The 17117-nt window shown below is 42.4% G+C and overlaps 1 pseudogene; it reads left to right on the forward strand.

The window, feature by feature from the left end:
- Window positions 1–10587: 10587 nt before the first annotated feature.
- LOC105508213 overlaps window positions 10588–17117 on the forward strand; it is a 22029-nt pseudogene continuing 15499 nt past the window's right edge.

Raw genomic sequence — 17117 nt, forward strand, 5'->3', positions numbered from 1 at the left:
CCAGCTCTTCCACTTATCAGCAATGCGATTTGGGGCAAATTACTTAAGCCTGTCTGTACCAGTTGGCTCATCTATAAAATGGGGATGATGACAGTACCTACCTCACAGGTTTGTTGAGGATTAAACAAACAAGTTGATGCACATAGAGCACTTAAAATAGTGCCTAGCAGAAAATAAGGCGTAAACACATGTTTGCCATGATCAAGATTTATTTTTTGCTATTTTGGTCCTAGATTTTAAAAAATGGCTTCACAGATATGACACACATGTTCAATAGCCTCTTTACTTATTAATGTATGCATTTATTCCTACTAACCCTCAATGTTGTAATTTCAATATAGGTGAACTCTATAGTGATGATATTGAAGATGATCCCTCCACAGCACCTGACACACTGGTGTTTCGGTTCCTTGAACTTCTTTCCTCTAACGACCTTCTCCTCTCCCTTCTCTCAGTCACTCTGTCCCATGGCCACACCCTACAACTTCACCCCATCACTAATCTTGATTTCTTGTGTCCACCTTCTAAACACTGTGGTCTCAAGTACCCCAACTCCGACAATCTTTTGGGACCCCCAGTTGTTTAATCCTACCATGTCGCTATTCATGGCCAACCATTAAAATAACTGCCTTGTGAATTATCTCCAACTCCTTTGTCCCCCTCTGGCTTTACCATCCTCTCTTGGCAAAACAAAGCCCTGGTTAAATGCAGTCCTACCTACTCCGTACTCAAACCTGTGCAGCTGAAAGTCGCTAGAGAAAAATCACACCACTTCCTGCTGGTGTTACTTTAAATTCCTGACCAGACTTCAATTCATATGGATTTCTCCAGTGAATCCACTCTCTCACTGTGTAGATAAGCTTCTGCTTCTATCTAAAGTCAATCCCTCTTCTCATTTGCCAGATCTTATCCCTTCTTGTCTACCAAAGGTATCCCCTCAGCAATTCTCTCCTCTCTCTCCTGGAATTTTTCCTCTACAAGATCATTGACAGCAGCAAACAAACCTGTTTTTTTCTTTCTTCTTAATAAGTTTTTATCCAGCCCCACTGCATTAGTTATCTGTGCTATGTATACCCCCAAATTTAGCAGCTCAAGCCCTGGTTCAACGTCTCTCACAAGGATGTCAACTAGGGCTGCAGTTATCTCAAGGCTTGATGGGGAGATGATTCACTTCTAAGCGCGCACACACACACACACACACACACACACACACAACCTGTGGGGAGGGCTCAGGTGCTTGGTGGCTATTGGCTAGAAACATTAGTTCCTTGCCACTTGAGCTTCTCCACTGGGCAGTTCACAACCTGGCAGTTTGCTTCCTTCAGAGCCAGCAAATCAAGAGAGTACCCAAGACAAGCTTTTTGACAACCTGTCCGATCTCATCACTTCTGTCTCATTCTATTTGTTAGAAGTAAGTCAGGTTAGGAGAAATTGGAACCCTTGTGCACTGCTGCTGGGAATGTAAAATGGTACAGTGGAAAATAGTACTGTGGGTCTTCAAAACATTACCACATATCCCAGCAATTCTGAGTATACACACAAAAAAACTGAAAGAAGGAACTTGAACAGATATCTGTATACTCATGTTCATAATAGCATCCACAATAGCCAACAGGTACAAACAACTGAAGTGTTCATTGAAAGATGAATGGATAAACAAAATATAGTATATAGATACACTGGAATATTATTCAGCCATAAAAAGGAATGAAATTCTGACATATGCTACAACATGGATGACCCTTGAAGACATTATACTAAGTGAAATAAACCAGGCACAAAAGGAGAAATATTGTATGATTCTACTTTTAGCCATCTGGAATAAATTCAGAGACAGAAAAAAAGTAGAAGGGTGGTTCCCAGGGACTAGGGGGAAAAATGGGGAGTTATTGTTTAATAGGAACAGAGTTTCAGCTTGGGAAAATGAAAAAGTTTAAGGGATGTATAGTGGTGATGGTTGCATAACAAGGCAAATGTAGTTAATACAACTGAACTGCATACTTAAAACTTGTTAAAATGGTAAATTTTTTGTTAAGTATATTTTATCATATTTTTAAAATTACAGCAAAAAAAAAAAAAGAGTGAACTTACACTCAAGGGAAAGCATGAATAGCAGGAGGCAGGGATCATTGGGGACATCTTGGAGACACCTACCACACCCATTTGCCCTTACTACCCCATTTTCTTTTTTTTTCCTTTTCCTGTTTATTTTGAGATAGAGTTTCGTTGTGTCTCCCAGGCTGGAGTGCAGTGGCATGATCTCCGCTCACTGCAGCCTCCACCTCCTGGGTTCAAGTGATTCTCTTGCCTCAGTCTCCCAAGCAGCTGGGATTACAGGCATCTGCCACCACACTCAGTTAATTTTTGTATTTTTAGTAGAGATGGGGTTTCACCATGTTAACCAGGCTGGTCTCAAACTCCTGACCTCAGGTGATCTACCCATCTCGGCTTCCCAAAGTGCTAGGATTACAGGTGTGAGGCACCACTCCCAGACTCTACCACCCCATTTGCCTAGCCCCAAAACCCCTTGTGGCAGGCAGAATTCTAAGCCCCAGGATTTCTCCCACTTGCCATGTACACACCTTGTATAGTCCCCTGTCCTTGAGTATGGGAGGGGCCAGTGAATAAGATGAAATACTACACTTCTGATTGGGTTACTAATCAGCTAACTTTGAGTTTATCAAAAGCGAGATAATCCTGGGTGGGCCTGACCTAATCAGGTGAGCCCTTTATGAGAAGATGAAGTGTCAGAGATGCTCTTTTTTTGGCCAATACCAAGCAAACTGCTAGTCTGTGAGAGGGTCTATGAAGGGGGGTACATGGCAAAGTCTGAGGGTCACCTCTAGGAGCTGAAAGTGACCGCTGCCTGCCAGTCTGCAAAAAAATAACTGCTGCAAGGACCTTAACTGTGCCAACAACTGAGTGGGCTTGTAAGAGAACTCTGAGCCTCAGATGAGAATCCATCCTAGCAGACACATTGATTTCACCTGGTGACACCCCAAGCAGAGGACCCAGCTAACCCCCGCCCAGACTCCCAACCCATGGAAAATGTAGGATGATAACTGCATGTATTTTAAGCCACTAAGTTTGTGCTAACTTGTTATACAGCAGTAGAAAACTAACAGACCCCTCCAAAGAGTTGTTTATATTTGCTGTAGTAATCTGTGTCACTCTCTACTCTGGTCAGCCTTTGGCCTTACTCTGCCGCCGAACTGCTCTTCTCAAGGTTACCAGTGACCTCCACGTTCCTAAAGCCAATGGTCCGTTCTCAGTGCAAAGTCTATCTTACTTGACTAGAATGCAGCATCTGGCACAGTTGACGCTGCATTCCAGTCTCTCTTCCCCTTGAAAGAATTTCTTCCCTTGGCTTCTCAGATGCCGTGCTCTTCTGGTTTCCCTTCTGCCCTTTCAGTCTCCTTTGTTGGTTCCTCCTTTTTTATTTGACATAAGGAAGGCCTCAGCCATTGGTCCTCTTCTCTTTCTACCTTTGCTTCTGAAGTGACCTTGTCCTGTCTCATAGCTTTAAAGACCAACTCTATGCCAATGACTCCCAAGTACATATCTCCAGCTTAGAGCTCTCTTTGGTACCCGCTCATATAGCCAACTACCTACACTTGGATGTTCAATAGATACCCTGATCTTCATATGTCCTAAGCTGACTTGTGGGTCTCCCCTACACCCACCCCGCCTGCATTTTTCTCCATCTCAGTGAATGAAAACTCAGTCCTTCCAGTTGCTCAGGCCAGAAAACATGGAGTCATCCTTGACTTCCCTCTCTCTACTCCACATCGAGTCCATCAGGAAACCCTGCTACTTCCTCTCAAAAATGAGCCCAGAACCCTCCAAGCCTTTACCACTCTTTTACTGTTATCATGGTTCATGCCATGATCGTCTCTGGCCTGAATATTAAAATATCTTCCTCACTGCTTTTCAAGCTTACTCCCTTGCCACACTAATGCTAGAGCTAGAAGCATCCTTCTAAAATGTAAATCTGATTACATCACTTTTCTACTTGAAACCTTGCAATGGCTCCTATTTCATTTGAAGTAAAAGCCAAAGTCATCATAGAAACCTAAAGGTATTTTACGACCTCTCCGCTCCCCATCACCAACGCTCCCCACCCCCTCACCCCCAGCTAACAACCTCTCTGACCTTACCTCCAACTACCTCCTTCCTGCCTCTTTCCGTTCCAGCCACACAGGCCTCCTCGCTGTTTTGAACACATGAGGGACGCTCCATTCTTAGGGTCTTTGCACTCATTGATCCCTCTGCTTAGAACACTTTCCCCTTGGAAGCCTGCATGGTCCATTCCGCCTTTCCCTCAGGCCACTGCTCAAAGGTCATCTTCTCTATGAACCCCACCTTCACCAAAACCACCAAACGAAACTGTAAACAGCACTGATCCAAACTCCTGATCCTTCCCCTGCTATTCTTTTCCCCAACATTCTTATCATTTTCTAACATAACATATTATTTATTTATTTAAACATTTTTGGTTTGTTGTTCTCTACATTTTGCTGGAATTTAAGCTCCTTGAGGGCAAGAGTTTTTCTATCTTTGTCTCTCCACTGACATATCCCAAATACCTGGAGTAGAACCTGCCATCTCACAGGAACTCGACAAATATTTGTTGAAATGCCATAGGCACTTGCCATGTGCCAGGCACTCTATGAGTCACTGGAGAAACAGATATGAGAAGACCTGCTCCTTTTCAGCATGGAGTGGAGAGTTTAGAGTGATGTTTCTCACAGTGGAGTCTGGTAAGTTCCAACATTACATTCACCTGGGGCATTTTTTCAAAATGCAGATTCCCAGGTCTTGTCAAGACCTACTGAATCACAATTTCCAAGAACAGGGACTGGGAGTCTGTATTTTTAACAAGTCTCCTTGGTGTTCCTTCTGTCTACCAGATGAGAAGCAAGAGTCTAGTGGAACTATGACCCACAGTTCTGGGAAATGGTATTTGTTACCAAGTTTATTACATCAACTTGGCCAAGTCACTTTACCTACTTGGCCTTAGTTTATTCAAACATTCAGTGAGATTAAAATGTTTAAAGGATACCTTTGGCAACCTACAGAGTAGTGCAGGTATGCCCTTGCTACAGTCCATTGGAGAAAATTTCTGGACTGCTTTGGGTAGCAGTAACCGGCAACAAAATCCTTTATTACATGTACAAAAGGCTATGCTTCTTAAAATTTACAATCTCAATTACCGCAAAGGGGCAAAAGATGTTAACAGTAACTGGAAGGTGCAAATAAGCCCAAAGAATGGATGACAGGGCTTCCCAGGCAGTCAACATGTTTCAAAAGCAGCCTGTAATTGCTGCTCCCTGTTGATTTCTAGAAACTTCCAGGATCACCAACTTCTGGACAGGGCATCTCATATGCACCCATGACCAACTGGTGGAGTCTGGTCTGTGTGGGAAGTTTGTCTGTTGGGGAGGAGTCATGGGGCCATGTTGGGGGATGTTTGGCCACTTTTTAACAGTGAGACCTTAGAAATGTTGGCATCACTGAGCCTCAGTTTTCTACAACTAGAAAATTAGCATAATAATTCATTCATTATTCATGCAAGTACCTGATAAATGATGAATTTATTCATTTAACAACTTCTAAATTTGGTGAGCATTAGCTGAGATAATGTGTGTGAAGTGACATGCTTATCACTGGAAGCCTCTGGGATTCACAAATATGAGCGGTCGTGTAATTTGGAAACCGTTTTGTTTGTATCCAAATTTTATTTTGAAAAAATTCAAAACTATAGAAAATTTAAAGAACAGTACAATGAACTTCGCCCTTCACCTAAACTATTATATTAGTCAGGGCTCTCCAGAGGGACAGAACTAATAGGAGAGATGTATTTATCAAAGGGAATTTATTAGGGAGAATTGGGTCACATGACCACAAGGCAAAGTCCCACGACTTCTGTAAGCCGAGGAGCAAGGAAGTCAGTAGTGGCTCAATCTGAGTCCCAAAGCCTCAAAAGTAGGGAAGCCAACAGTGCCGCCTTCAATCTGTGGCTAAAGGCGAACCACTGGTTTGAGTCTAAGGGTCCAAAGGCCGAAGAATGTGTAGTCTGATGTCTAAGGGCAGGAAGCATACAGCATGGGAGGAAGATGAAAATCTGAAGGCTCAGCAAGCCAGCTTACTTCACCTTCTTCCGTCTGCCTTTTTTAGCCTTGCTGGCAGCCGATTGGATGATGCCCACCCACATTAAGGGTAGGTCTTCCTTTCCCAGTCCACTGACTCAAATGTTAATCTCCTCTGGCAACATCCTCACAGACACACCAGAAACAATACTTTGCATCCTTCAAGCCAATCAAGCTGACACTTAATACGAACCATCACACCTATCAATTGTTGCTACATTTGCTTTTTTCCATATATGTACACACACACACACACACACACACACACACATTCTTTTGACGGAATCATTTGAGAAGAAGTTGCAAATACTACAACGCTTTGCTTCTAACTACTCAGTATGAACCTCCTAAGAATGAGGACATTCTCCCGCAGGTATCACACTTGAGCCATTAATATTGCTGCAAAGATGTTGCATAGTAACAAAAATTCAAATTTCCTGAAGATGCCCCAAAATGTCTTTAATAGGTTTTTTTTTTAATTGATCCAGGATTCAAACCACAATCACCGTTGTTTTATTGCTTTTAGTTGCTATGTTTGTATGTCCATTGTGTCTCCTTTAATCCAGAAAGGTGCTACTTTTTATTTCTCCTTCTTATTTGGTCTTTCATGGCATTGAGAGGTTTTGGAGCCCAGGACAGTTGTTCTGCAGAATGGTCTGATTGTTTTCTTATGATTAGATTCTGACGTAAAAGACAGGAATGCTGCATAAACGATGATGTCTCCAGAACATCACTTCTGTAGACACAGAATATCTGTTTTTTTCATTATTAGTGATGGTAATTCTGATCACTTGATTAAGATGATAGTGCCAGATTTTCCCATTGTAGAGGTTCCTTTTAACCTTTTGTAATTACTAAATAATTCATGGAGTTATCCTTTGAGATGGTATAAATAACCAGTTTCTCAATAACTTTTCACTCAGTGATTTTGGCATCTCCTGAAATTTTGTTGCAAAATGGCAATTTTCTATATCTCTTTGTCCTACAATACGTATTAGTTAACATCCAATCTAGTTTCTCCTTCAATTTTACTTCTTTCTTTTTTTCTTCTCTTTTCTTCCTCCTTTTCTCCTTCCCTTCCTTCCCTTCTGCCTCTTCCCCATCCTTTCCTCCTTTCTTCCCTCAGGTTGGTGGCAGAATCCATTTCCCTGGGATTGTAGAACTGAGGTCCTGTTCTCTTGCTGGCTATTGGCTGGGAATTACTGTCAGTTCTGAGACTGCCTGCAGGTTTTTCTTACCAAAAGGCGGTCTCCATAAGTCCTCTCACAGCAGAGCAGCTTCTTCAAGCCATCAAGCGAGGTAAGTCTCTTTCTAGTAGGCTAAGACAGAGAGTTATTGAAAACAGTTTTAATAGGTAGATGGTTAGGGTTAGAGTGTGTATCTCAATGGTAACATGACACCCCTAACCAGGGAAAAGTTGACTCTAAGTGGGAGGAGAGACTGAAAAAGCCTTATTTTTTATGTATAAAGCATACACACATACACACACACACACACACACACACACACACAGAGAACATAAACTGATAAACAGTGTATCTGTCATTAACATTTAATGAGGAATCTAACAAAAAAATGTTTTCAAATGCTCCTTTAGGGAGAAACATAGTATCACTGGGTTAGGCCATAAAGCTGGTCTCTTTCAACCACAGTGATGGAAGGTAAATTTGCGGGTACCCAAAATCATTGATGGGAATCCCTTACACTGATCTCACTCCCTAGAGTTGACCAATGGCTTTCATTTATAGCAGGTGTTCTTACTGCCAGATCTGGACTTTTAAGGGGCAGTGGATGGACTTTGGGTGGAGGAATCTCTAACTTCCTGAACTGTAGGCACAGCATAGGTACTGATATGGTTTGACTGTGTTCCAACCCAAATCTCATCTTGAATTTTAACTCCCATAATTCCCGTGTGTAGTGGGAGGAACCCAGTGGGAGGTGACTGAATTATGGGGGCAGGTCTTTCCTGTGCTGTTCTCATGATAGTGAATGAGTCTCATGAGATCTGATGGTTTTAAGAACGGAGTTTCCCTGCACAAGCCCTCTCTGCCTGCTGTCATCCATGTAAAAGAAGACTTGCTCCTCCTTGCCTTCTGCTGTGATTGTGAGACCTCCCCAGCTACATGGAACTGTAAGCCCATTAAACCTCTTTCTTTTGTAAATTGCCCAGTCTTGGATATGTCTTTATCTCGGGTATGTCTTTACCAGCAGTGTGAAAATGGACTAATACAAGTACCTGTGTATGAGGGCTGGTGAAACATAGTCATTAAATCACAGAGCTTGAGTTGGACAACCTGGTTCAACTTCTGGCCTGCTGTTTACTGTGTGACTTGGGCAAATTATTTCACCTCTCCAAGTTTATTAACCATAAAATGGGGATAAAAAATAGTACCAAATCATAGGTTTGCTGTAACAATTAAATAAATAAAGTATCTAGAACAGTGATTGGAACATAGTGTTTAGCAAATGGTAGCTATTATTATTATGCATGTTTATATTTATGAGAAGACATATTTATATATGTTTATATTTATGGGAAGACATATTTATGAGAAGACAATTTTATGCTTTCATAAAATTCTCAAAGGGATCTATGACTCCCAAAAGGTTAAGAATCTCAGAAATGTAAGAACTATTCTTATCATAAACCCATTAAGTAACATATAATCCTCTTCCTGCTTATCCACATCCAAAGAGCCAACATGTTCTGGCTACTCAATTAGAATATCTGCTCACCACTTAGATATATGACCTAGCCCGACCACGCAGCATCTCACACAAACGAATTCAACAGCCACCTTCCTCAATCTCCTACTCTTACCACCATTTGATCTCTTAGTTCTCTTTGTCTCCAATCTTGCCCTGTTTCAATCATCTGGAATTGTGTTGTTTGTTTGGATTTTTTAATCTTTCAAATCCTATCCAACCTTTCTCTCCTACTGCAAATCCTTCAGTGGCTCTCCATGACTTAAGCAAAACCTTTTTGCATAATATAGTTTCTGATCTGACCCTGTCCACCTCTCTTGACTTACGGTCTGCCTCTCCTGTCTCCCACACTATGCTAGAGCTATCCTATGCCCACCCCTCTCCTGCCTCCATGCCTTGCAGGTGCTCTTCTCTATCTGGAATGCCCTTGCCTCTCTGGCAGCAAGTCTCAAACTCAAAGCCTTGCCTGAAATTTCCAGACAGACTTATGTTTATATGCTTTCTCTGTACTCACCTTGAATTTTAAAACAATATTTCCTTGTTTTGTGGTCATTTTTTTTTCTCTCCAAAGACTGTGAGCTCCTTAAAGACAGGAATCAAATAGTTTCATCTTTCATCTTTGGTGCTGAGTTTACTTAGTATATGTTCAATAAATGTTTATTGGATAAGTGAATTAATAAATAAATTTAAAAATTAATAAAGTTTAATAAGTTGCCCACACTCCTATGTAACTGAAATAGCTGAATCTAGAGTCCAGTGTATTCACACTGTTTTTGGTCATAAAGAACAATAAAACCTCAAGTTTTCTTATCTTAATCAAAAGGTCAGGCACAGGGGCTCACGCCTATAATCCCAGCACTTTGGGAGGGCAAGGTAGGAAGACTGCTGGAGGCCAAGGCAAAAGGATTGCTTCAGCCTAGGAGTTTGAGATCAGCCTGAGCAACATAGGGAGACCCCGTCTCTATAAATTTTTTTTTAATTAGCCAAGTGTAGTGGCATGAAGCTGTAGTCCCAGCTACCTGGGAGGCTGAGGAGGGAGGGTAACTTGAGCTCTGGAGGTCAAAGCTGCAGTAAGCCATGATCATGCCACTGCACTCCAGACTGGATGACAGAGCAAGACCCTGTCTCAGAAAAAATTTTGACAAAAGAGCAATAGGCCCAGAACTTGGAAGTCCAAGGGGCATCTTTCAGAGTTTCAGTCCAAGGTGGACCCAGGGGGTCCAATGACAACATCATCATCGGTCTCTCTTTCTACCCCTCAGCCCTATTTTCTTCTCAGCTCTTCACCTTTATCCACTAAAGAGGATCCTTACCAGCAAGAGGCTTAGTTCATCCTTACAGCACCATGATTTTAGAAAAAAATCCTGGCTAACACAGTGAAACCCCGTCTCTACTAAAAAATACAAAAAACCAGCTGGGCGAGGTGGCGGGCGTCTGTAGTCCCAGCTACTCGGGAGGCTGAGGCAGGAGAATGGCATAAACCCGGGAGGCAGAGCTTGCAGTGAGCTGAGATCCGGCCACTGCACTCCAGCCCGGGCGACAGAGCAAGACTCAGTCTCAAAAAAAAAAAAAAAAAAAAAAAAAAAAACAGAAAACAACTTCCTGCCCTAGCAACCATAGATTAATTCACTTGATGGCACTCTGATTGGCCTGCTTTGGTCTTAGTCTGCCCAATACACTAATTGTTGTAAGCAAGGAGATGGGGAGTCATGTTTGGCCAAGCCTTAACGACATGTCCACCTTTGTGGCCGGAGGACAAGCAAAGTAATGCAATTAGCAGTCCACTGGTGTCAGATGGGATGGAGGTATGGTGACAATGGATAGAGGTTTCTGGGAAGACAGAAGCTGTGTATCTTCACTCTACCCAATGCTCCCTTCATTACTCCATGGAGTTTTCTAGCCAATGATGGGCAGAAAAAGAGACAACACTTATTTTTACTTCCATGGATACTTTAGGGAGGTGGCTGAAAGGAATCTTGGTCATTGTGCTTTACAGCCAGTTTTAGTTGTTTAAACATGATTGATTTGTGGCCTCAGCTCTTTGGGGGAATAAACACATAACAATCCCATTTATTTCATTCACTACCTCTAGTTATATTGTATTAAATCTTCCTCACAGTGTAGCAGATACCTTATCAAGAACATAAACTGATCCAATTATTTTCTTGACACATCAGGCAATTGAAACTCAATTCGGTCTAGTTTAAGACTATGGTTCTGAATGTCCATTTCAAACTCCCAGGCTGTTCCAACTCGAATAAGGGGATTGTGAACTGCTGCTCTTCCTTCTTCTGTCTCTGGGCATTGTATGGTGGGAATGGGGAAAAGCCTTGTATGGTGGGAATGGGGAAAACAGGAGAGGACATAAGCAGTACTAGCTCACTTCCTTTCCCCTCCCCTGCCTGGGTGGTCTATCCTTGCAGGCAATTCAGAGTTAGGAAGAAGAGATGAGTTATCTGCTGGCAGAGGTGAGGAGATGCCCTTGGTCTGCTCTGTTTGTTGTGGTCCTCTCTGTGTTGATGACATGCATGGTTTTCTAGAGGTAATATCGAGCCTCATCCTGGCGCCTGCTGCCCCAGATGTCCCTGACCCCTCTAATCTCTCTCAATGATCCTTTACCTTGTGGGGCATCTATCCTCTTATCAGCTTTGGACATCTTTCTGTCCCCTGCCCCTTCCTTTAGCACTCTGCTACCTTGCATGAAGCCCTGAGAACCTCTGACATCCTCTTTAACATTCTCAAATGGTTGCGGAGAACTAGACTGGGTAGAAGATACCTCATTTTCTTCCTAGGCACAAGGCAATAGATGGAATGCTTGCATCCCCCAAAAATCCCTTGTTGAAGTCCCAATCCCCAATGTGGTGGTATAATGAGGTGGGGCCTTTACTAAATGATTATGAATGGAATTTGTACCCTTATAAAAGAGGCCCCACAGAACTGTCTTGCCCCTTCCACCACATGAAGACCCAGTGAGAAGACAGCCATCTATGATCCAGGAAGCAGACCTGCACGAGACACCAAATCTGCCATGATCTTGGACTTCCCAGCCTCCAGAACCACGAGGAATAGATTTCTGTTGTTTATAAACCACCCAGTCTATGGTATTTTTGTTACGGCAGTCTCAGAGGACCAAGACACACATTATCCACAGTCCCATCCCATCTCTCCATACTACTGGGGGCTACTCCAGCTAGCCTCATGATTTTAGAAATCTCCAGGTAGGAAGTCCTTGGGTGCATGCATGCTCCCAACCTGGAGCTGCCACTGATACACATTATGCCTTGTGCAGGCTGTAAAAGAGTACCTCATCTGAATGGACAAATTACCCTTTTCCCTTGGTCCTCAGCCCCTATTCTTGCCCTCAGCCAGCCATCTTAATGAACAGTAAAAATGCACAATCCTATGTTGTGGTCCCCCCTAGATTCCAGGATAGGCATGCCAAGTTCTCCCAAGAATCCCTTCATCTATCATGGCAGCCCAGGGTTTGCCTACTGACTCGGAAGTTCCACAAGCATCCAGGGAGGGTGCCAATCTCCACTTCTTGCAAGCAACTCCCTCAGTGATTTTCTTGAAGCTTCATCTTCCTTCAATTTGATGGGACAGCTATTCTTATAGTGTGGTCATGGACTCCTGGGGGTCTTCAAGACCCTTTCAGGGGATTCACAAGGTTAAAATAATTTTCGTAATAAAACATTTGCCTTTCTGTGTTGACTTTTGCACTAATGGTACAATAATGGTAGATGAAACTGCTAGTAGCTCAGCATGAATGAAGGCAGTGGTACCCAAATATACTCTTCACCACCACACACTAACCAGTAGGAAAAAAGAATTCCAGTTTCCATTAAGAATGCTCATGGCTGTAATCCCAGAACTTTGGGAGGCTAAGGTGCGCAGATCACCTGAGGTCAGGAGTTTGAGACCAGCCTGGTCAACATGGCAGAAACCCCACCTCTATTAAAAAACAAAAATAAGCTGGGTGTGATGGCACATGTCTATAATCCCAGCTACTAGAAAGACTGAAGCAGGGGAATCACTTGAACCCAGGAGGTGGAGGTTGCAGTGAGCCAAGATTGTGCCACCGCACTCCAGCCTGGGTGACAAAGAGTCCGTCTTAAAAAAAAAAGAATGCTTTGATGAAGTAGTAAAAATTACTAAATTTTGTAAATCTCAACCCTTTGAGATATATATATATGTATACATGCATACATATATTTTGACGGAGTATCACTCTGTTGCCAGGCTGGAGTGCAGTGGTGCGATCCCAGCTCACTACAACCTCCACCTTCCGGGTTCAAGCAATTCTCCTGCCTCAGCCTCCTGAGTAGCTGGGACTACAGCGTGCACCACCATGCCCAGCTAATTTTTAAATTTTTCATAGAGATGAGTTTCACCATGTTGGCCAGGATGGTCTCAATCTCTTGACCTCATGATCTGTCCACCTCGGCCTCCTAAAGTGCTGGGATTACAGGTGTGAGTCACTGTGCCTGGATGTATACATCTTAATAACAATATTCCTTGTGATGGAATGGGAAATATACATAAGGTACTTCTACTGCATGCAAAAGTATGATGGCTGTCCTAAGAAAAAAACACTTTGCAACTGAGTTGTAGGCTGAACTGGCCCTTTCTTTCACGGAACACCAATTTTACTTGAAACAATATCAAAAAAACAAATTATTTCTCTATCAACTTGAGAGTTTGGCAGCTATTTCCTTGAAAGTGTACAAAGAGAGCCTGTCACTTCCAAAAAAAAAGTAACTGACAGTATTGTTGTCACTTGAAAAAAACAATGGGTTTTCAAGCAGAAGTTAGAATTTTTCAAAATTTGCATCTGCAACCATAAGCTTGATAGCTTCCCATACTTAACACTTTTCTAATGACATCATAGGTGACAAAGAGTATGGTTTCTGACTAGTGTAATGAAATGTATCAATTTAGAAAATCTGCATAACTCAAATAACTAATATTTCCAATTACCAATGGATGATGTTAAAAAAAATGGGTAAAAAGATCCATTCTGAGTACAAGAAAGACCAATGGATTTCAGGCCGGGCGCGGTGGCTCAAGCCTGTAATCCCAGCACTTTGGGAGGCCGAGACGAGCGGATCACGAGGTCAGGAAATCAAGACCATCCTGGCTAACACGGTGAAACCCCGTCTCTACTAAAAAATACAAAAAACTAGCCGGACGAGGTGGCGGGCGCCTGTAGTCCCAGCTGCTCGGGAGGCTGAGGCAGGAGAATGGCGTAAACCCAGGAGGCGGAGCTTGCAGTGAGCTGAGATCCGGCCACTGCACTCCAGCCTAGGCCACAGAGCGAGACTCCGTCTAAAAAAAAAAAAAAAAAAAAAAAAAAGAAAGACCAATGGATTTCAATATATGAATAGCAAAGACCAGAAATGATTAACATGGTTTCAGATTCTACATTGCAATGCTTAAGAAATAACTATTTGTTAAGTTTTTCTGTAATATCAAAGAAGAATATCCACAGCTACATTAACAGCTATTAAAATATTCATTTTTTTCCAATTACACATTTGTGCAAGGTCAGTGTTTTTCATATTCTTCAATCAAAGTAAATACAACAGATAAAATGAACAAGCAGATATAAGAATCTAGCAATTTTGGATGAAAGTGGACAGTAGGGTTTTTTTGTTTTTTGTTTTGTTTTTTTGTTTTTTTGAGATGGAGTTTAACTCTTGCTGCCCAGGCTGGAGTGCAATGGTGCCAGCTTGGCTCACTGCAACCTCTGCTTCCTGAGTTCAAGCGATTCTCCTGCCTCAGACTCCCAGCTAGCTGGGATTACAGGTGCATGCCACCGTGCCTGGCTAAGTTTTGTATTTTGGGTAGAGACGGGGTTTCACCAGTAAAGAGGTTTTTAACACTGTAAAACAATGCTGCTATTCTCATTAATTTTTTATTTGGAAAATACAGTTATTTACATTAAAATCTTATTTAAGTTAACATGTAATGGGTTTATTTTTATTATTTTTAATTAAGTTAGTAAGTAAATATTTTTAAAGTTCTAGTTTTAATTTATAATATTGTGAATGTTCACAGGTGCTGTAAACAAAAGCTCCCTAGAACTATCAGTAATTTTTAAACATGTAAAAGGGTCTTGCGACTAAAATATTTGAGAACTGTTGTGCTAGGAGGTGGAGAAGCACCCCTCCCATCCACCGTAGAAGGAAAAGGCTCAGACCCCAAATACGGCAGGACCTACTAGGCCTGTGACTAATTACCTAGACTTCCCACAACCTCTTTCCTCTTGATAAAGAACCAGTTCTGCAGCTTTTAAGAAGTCCTGGGTGAATGTCTGACTCAGTCGTTTGTGGGTCTATTTAGAAGGTTGGATGTTTGGAAACTTTGTTCAGTGTTAGTTGTCTTTTCCTGGAGCTAGGAACTTTCCCACTCATTACTGTAAAATAATCTTTAATGGTTTTGCAGTATTTTTTATTTCTTTGTGGGAGAGTAGTTATTCTGTCACAACATTGATTTGACCTTATTTTAAAATATTCATTACTGGCCGGGCGTGGTGGCTCACACCTGTAATCCCAGCACTTTGGGAGGCTGAGGCGGGCAGATCACAAGGTAAGGAGATGGAGACCATCTTGGCTAACATGGTGAAACCCTGTCTGTATTAAAAAATACAAAAAGTTATCCAGGCATGGTGGCACTGTAGTCCTAGCTACCTGGGAGGCTGAGGCATGAGAATCGCTTGAACCTGGGAGACAGAGGTTGCAGTGAGCCGAGATCATGCCACTGCACTCCAGCCTGGGTGACAGAGCAAGACTCTATCTCAAAAAAAAAAAAAAAAAATTCATTATCACTTTGGTGTGACAATACAGAGAAGTCAGAAGATAAGGTGGTGTTTTGAGGAGAGCATGGGTTTTAGGGTAGAATCCCCACTTCACCATTTGCAGAGAAACTGTGGGCAAATTATACAACTTTTCTAACCTCATTTTCCCATCTGTAAAATAGGATACAAATAACTGCCTTTCATGTTGCTCAGAGATAAGGTATATAATTCATCTCACACATGATAGCCAATAAAATGAACCATCATCATGATCATGATTATGACCATGATCATGATCATCATCATTATCTTAATGTAGGAGGTGGGAGTTCCTGTTGGAATCCTCTGAGATGAGCAACCTAACCCCTTTTTGGTGCTCTTACTAAGTTTTTAGATTTCTCTCTGAATTCCAGGCAACAGCATATCCACAGGATAAGATGAATTTCTATTATCCTTTTCCCCATTCTGTCCTGATAAAGAGGAAATGTTTCCATCATGATTGAAGGGCCCTTTTCCCTGAAAAGAATGTTTTTTCTTACTTCCAATTCCCCCCAAGACAAACACCATCCTTTGAACTTCCCCCAACTCTAGACCATGGTGTGGGCCAAAATGGACCCCAAATAAACCACCACTGGGTACCATGTTTGGCCAGTAGTGGAAAAAATAAACAGCTGGTTGAATTTTATAAAGTAAGATTGCTAAATAAAAAGCGATGTGAAGCTGCAAAGACTGTTCTTGTATTTTTCTTTATTTTTTTTTTAGGTAAGAGCTCCAGGAGGCGACTTTTATGGAACCACGCATGAAAATAGTGTGTTTCCTCACGCTGCTAAAATCGAAGCCCTGGGTCCCTTTCATAGCAGAGGGAGGCAGATTAATGTGTTGGGGGGACGTGGCTGCTGCCTCTCAGCAGCTGGCTCAATTACCTCTCTGGTTCAAGCTGTGCTTTGGGTCTTGAAACACAAGCCTGGTGGAATTTTAACCTTGCTGGAGGACTTTGTTCCTTCACTGAGGCTGCCTACTTTTAGCTTGAATATATCCTTTACTTCTCATAGACGGGTTTGCTGGAACCATGGGTGTGAGGGAATTACCCAGTGAGTGCCCTTTTAAAAATAAGGAAAGCAAATGAGATCATAAGGATAATAACAAATGAGAAGCTCTGGGAAGATAAATAAGACCCATTTGGTTTTTGGCGGAGCAAGATGGCCGAATAGGAACAGCTCCAGTCTCCAGCTCCCAGGGCGAGGGACACAGAAGACCGGTGATTTCTGCATTTTCAACTGAGGTACTGGGTTCATCTCACTAGGGATTGCTGGACAATCGGTGCTGGTCAGCAGCTGCAGCCCGACCGGCGAGAGCTGAAGCAGGGCGAGCCATCGCCTCACCTGGGAAGCACAAGGGGGAAGGGAATCCCTTTTCCTAGCCAGGGAAACTGAGACACACAACACCTGGAAAATCGGGTAACTCCC

The sequence above is a fragment of the Colobus angolensis genome, unplaced genomic scaffold (genome assembly GCF_000951035.1).
Source record: "Colobus angolensis palliatus isolate OR3802 unplaced genomic scaffold, Cang.pa_1.0 Scaffold10, whole genome shotgun sequence".
In the NCBI taxonomy this organism is placed as follows: domain Eukaryota; kingdom Metazoa; phylum Chordata; class Mammalia; order Primates; family Cercopithecidae; genus Colobus; species Colobus angolensis.